Source organism: Geospiza fortis, unplaced genomic scaffold (assembly GCF_000277835.1).
Source record: "Geospiza fortis unplaced genomic scaffold, GeoFor_1.0 scaffold196, whole genome shotgun sequence".
NCBI classification, from domain to species: domain Eukaryota; kingdom Metazoa; phylum Chordata; class Aves; order Passeriformes; family Thraupidae; genus Geospiza; species Geospiza fortis.
Genome location: NW_005054487.1, coordinates 1,225,564 through 1,230,169, shown reverse-complemented (window position 1 = coordinate 1,230,169; position 4,606 = coordinate 1,225,564). Strand labels below are relative to the sequence as shown.

Genomic DNA, 4,606 nt, shown 5'->3' with positions numbered 1-4,606 from the left:
GGGATCCTGTCCCTCTGCTCTGCTCTGCTCTGCTCAGGGGAGATCCCAGCTGGAGCTCTGCATCCAGCACAGCAAGGACAGGGAGCTGCTGCAGGGAGCCCAGAGCAGAGCACCAGGGTTAGAAGGGATCCTGTCCCTCTGCTCTGCTCTGCTCAGGGGAGATCCCAGCTGGAGCTCTGCATCCAGCACAGCAAGGACAGGGAGCTGCTGCAGGGAGCCCAGAGCAGAGCACCAGGGTCAGAGGGGATCCTGTCCCTCTGCTCTGCTCTGCTCTGCTCAGGGGAGATCCCAGCTGGAGCTCTGCATCCAGCACAGCAAGGACAGGGAGCTGCTGCAGGGAGCCCAGAGCAGAGCACCAGGCTCAGAGGGATGGAGCACCTCTCTCACCAGGACAGGCTGAGGGAATGGGGATTGTTCAGCCTGGAGAGGAGAAGGCTTTGGGGTCAGCCAGCTGTGGCCCTCCAGTGCCTGAAAGGAGCCTGCAAGAGCAGTGCAGAGGGACTTGGGCATGCAGTGACAGAGCAAGGGGGAAGGCTTTACAGCGAAAAAGAGTAGTTTATATTAGATTTAGGGGAAATTCCTTGCTGTGTGAGTGGTGAGGCCCTGGCACAGGCTGCCCCATCCCTGCAAGTGTTTAAAGCCAGGTTGGATGGAGCTCTGGGCAACCTGGGATAGCAGAAGGAGTCCCTGACCATGGCAAGGGAGTTGGAACTGGATCATGTTTGAGATCCCTTCCAATCCAGGCCATTCTATGATTCTATGATATACAATATAAAAAACAATCACATTCAAACACTGGCCTACATTTCTTCTGGTAACATATGTAATAATTCTAGCACACTGTGCAACAAAGAAGCTAATAAATGAACACATCAGTTACAAATAAATACATTGATGCCAATCATGAACTGGAGCATGATTTTGGCCCTGGATCTGTGATTGCTATATTGCTTTAATTATGATAAAATCACAGAAAACTGCCAACTACTCCTTAGCTTGATCCTGCATTTCATTTGGTATACGTTCACTCTAAACATGTACCCAGACCTCAAAAAGCAATATTGCCATTCAGCCTTGTGTAACAGTGAATGATTTAAAGAGAAGCAGGAAATTTTCCCGAAGGGGCAGTGTATATTAGCTCACACAGTTCTGCAGCAGAGCTGGCTTGGTTCTGGCTGAAGTGTCACACAGGCAGAGGAGCCCAGCACTGTCTGCAGAGTGCACTCCTGGACTCTAGAAATTTCCATATGGAATATACCACCAGCCAAGACAACATCTCACCATCAGAAGTAAAACTTCCCTGTCATCTCCTCCTGACTGCCCACTACAGCTGAGCCAGCTCTCAGGAAGGCAAGTTGACTCAGCTCAGCAAAATTACAGAAAAATCACCTCTGGCAGAAGAAGGTAAAGGTGAAAAAGTGAAGCCAGTGGAGTGAATTCATTACCCACCCTGTGGCCAGAGCTCATCACTAGAAGTGAGAGGGTGAAGAAGGGAAGGAGGGACTTTCTTCTTTGAGTTGTCTGCAAGCAGCTGAGGCAGCCCAGCCCTGCTGCCATACCACATCTGGAGGCAGCAGCATATGCTCCAGCGCTGGAGATCATTCCTCAGACCTTAAGCACATGATTCCCATTAAAGTGTAACCTTAAGTACTTATATCTGTCTCCTAGCTATCAAATGATATTTTTGATTCTATAAAGGATTTATTTTTTCCAAATGGAGACTCATTGTTTACGGAAAGAAATAAGAAACCAAAAAAAAAATCAGTAGTGCTGCAGGCTGGTACGCTGCACAGATTGTGTTACAGTGCTTCAACTTAAGATGCTAGGTCTTAAATAGAGAGAAAAATTGTATTATGTTTCAGCAAGATATTTTTATTATATTAAATTCTTGACTTCAGAGAGAAGCACATACAATATCACTACTGGCTACAGGCACTAAGTTATGCACTACAGCTCAGAAGGCATTTTAGCCCACCAAAGCTCAGTTCCTAAACAGCAAGTAACAGCTGCATTTGAAACAAAACCATTCCTCATTAAGACAAGATTCCAAGTTTCAGAATCATTAGCACACCTAACATGACTGCTAAATATACATTTTAATATGTACACTTTAGTCTAAACATTAAAAAAAGTCTAATTAACATGATCTATCAAAGGACTTTTTCTATCCCTGAACAGATCCTTCAGAAAAGCTGCTTATAAGTTTCCTGGGTACCAGGATACTGTAAAAGCACTTACTCTCAACATACTCTTGTTGTCTTAGAGAAAAGTGTTACAAAATACCATTTGTTACAAAAAGATAAAATGCACAAACTTGGAGGAAGATTTCCTAGACAGAGGACAGCAATGAGCAGCAGGGGTCAGTTTAATGAGAAAGCTGCAGAAGTCTCTGCCTGATCTCAGGACAAGGTTTATCTCATACACAGGAAAAGCAAATCACTGGATAAACTGACTTTATCTGATGGTTGTGGACATCAGTGATTAAGCTTTTAGTCTACTCCACCTCTATTAAAACCACGTAAAAGAAATTAAACTTAGCAACAGCTGTCACAAATTCTGTTTCACTCAACTTCACTATTTGATTGCCAGAAAAAAGCATCTACTCCAGCAATGTTCAGGGAAGCACTGTGTCTGTGGTTCATTTAGTGGTATGAAGGCACTGTCTGTGTTTCCCTGCCTGCAAATCTGGACGGGTTCTTGTTTGTGATTTCTCGTGTAACACGATTTTACAGCCAGGTACCCACCCCCACATTCACTTTAGAGCAGTTCTGTAATGGAAATAAACAACACAATGGCACTCTTTACAGTTCATGTTGCCATTACTTGAGGAAAAAAAACCAAACAAACAAGACACTAGCAGTCTTACAATTTATTAACACATCCTTCCAAATTTAGGACAAGAAACTCCACAGCAACATGTTCACTCTAGAAAACCAGACACTACAAGGAGATGGAAAAGGCACTTCATATCAGATCCATGTATCACCCTCCTCTCAGCCCCACTTGAGGGAAGCAATGTGCTCAAAGTGTAATAACATAATGGCGATTAGTGGAGATCCTGCAGGGAAATAAAAAACTGTGGGTCCTTCCCCACTGGAAATGGCACTTTCAGCAGCATCAGCAGCGCAAACGCTGCACAATTAGCATACAACTGGAGTAATTTTCTGTCATCAGGCCTCGTTCATATGTAAAACAGCAACCCTCCCGTTTCCCGGGGAGAGAAAGTCTCCCACCCCCCACACGGCTCCTCCAGCTGCAAGCAACACAGGTGCTAACTTATGCAAACACGAGGAAAACTCACTCTGCTGGTTTCTGGCTCTGGTGAGCTGCTGCTTCTCCCTCCACCCTCTGCCCTGGCCTCTGGGTGACTTCGCTCCTCTCCTCAGTGCTGATGACTTTCACACTTACCTTTCTTTCCCTCCACGTCCACGGCTGCATTTCTTCCTGCTGCTTCTTGAAATTAGGCATGAGAAAAGCAGAACCTCAGCTTTTCCTCCTGAAGTCTCATGCTTTTCTTCTTTCTCGTTTAATACTGATCACTCCGTCTTTTCATTCCAATGTTGAGGTTTTTTGCGGCTTTTTTTTTTTTAACATCTAATCTGATTGGCTGCAGCCAAGTTTCTAAATGCATTTCACTACAGAATTCATTTCAGTCTGTGGTTCAGTATTGCCTGGAGTGCTACAAAGTGAATCTTCAAAAGACTTACTCGCTCATTAGCATACACCTTCCTCTTCTGAGCAGTGCCTTCAGGTGCAGTCACCCTCTTTTCAAGAGCGTGTTCCTCATCTTTACCTCTGAGGCACATTCCTCCTGCTCATCTCGGCCTGCCTATCTTCAATCTGCAGGGAAAGCAAGACACCACAGTTCACTCATCATCCTGATGGCTCCTTTGCTGCTACCCTGCTCCGTGCAGATGGTGCCCGTCTCCCTTATTCTTTGTTTTAACAAGCATTCAGCAAAAGATGCAGGAATTTACCATCTACAAAGCAGGTGGCTTAGGCTGCTCTAAATAAAAATAAACTGCTTTAGCCAGTCCTAGCTAAAGTAGTCCTCTGGAAGTTTTACCATTTAAAATTAGACTAAATAAAAATAAAGAAAGAATAAATAGATATTCTCTCTCTTCTCTTACTAGCTGACTTTTGGCATACACAAGAAAGCTGGAAAGAGACTTTTCACAAGGGCATATGGCAATGGACAAGGAGCAATGGACAAGGGGCAACTGACGAGGGGCAACGGCTTTAAACTGGAAGGAGGTTTAGATTAGATATTAAAATGAGATTATTTACTGTGAAGAGAGTGAGATACTGGAACACCCAGAGAAATTGTGGCTGCTCCATCCCTGGAAGTGCTCAAGGCCCGGTTGGATGGGGCCTTGAGCATCCTGATCTAGTGGAAAGTGCCCGTGCCCATGGCAGGGGGGATCGGACTGGATGATCTTCAAGGTCCCTTCCAATCCAAAGCACACCGCGATCCCATCACACGATTCCATTCAGGCCTGCGGTGACTTCTCGATGGGGAATGCCCGAGTCTTTGGAAGCTCTGACACACAGACACATAAAGAGGCGGTGGCGGGCGCTGGCTCGGCGATCCCCGCCGCGGGGGGAG

The 4,606-nt window shown here is 45.6% G+C and overlaps 1 long non-coding RNA gene across 3 annotated transcripts in view; it reads right to left on the bottom strand.

The window, feature by feature from the left end:
• The window catches only part of LOC115948720, a 12,578-nt gene extending 7,978 nt beyond the window's left edge, over positions 1 to 4,600 (bottom strand). For 2 of the 3 annotated variants that reach the window (XR_004082508.1, XR_004082507.1), the window contains exons 1-2: positions 4,288 to 4,600; positions 3,409 to 3,840 (exon numbers count right to left, since the gene is read on the bottom strand). This is a non-coding gene — a long non-coding RNA (uncharacterized LOC115948720). Of the gene's footprint in view, positions 1 to 2,854; positions 3,059 to 3,408; positions 3,841 to 4,287 lie in introns of those variants that run through there. The other variant, XR_004082509.1, reaches the window with a different exon arrangement.
• Between the last annotated feature and the right edge of the window lie 6 nt (positions 4,601 to 4,606).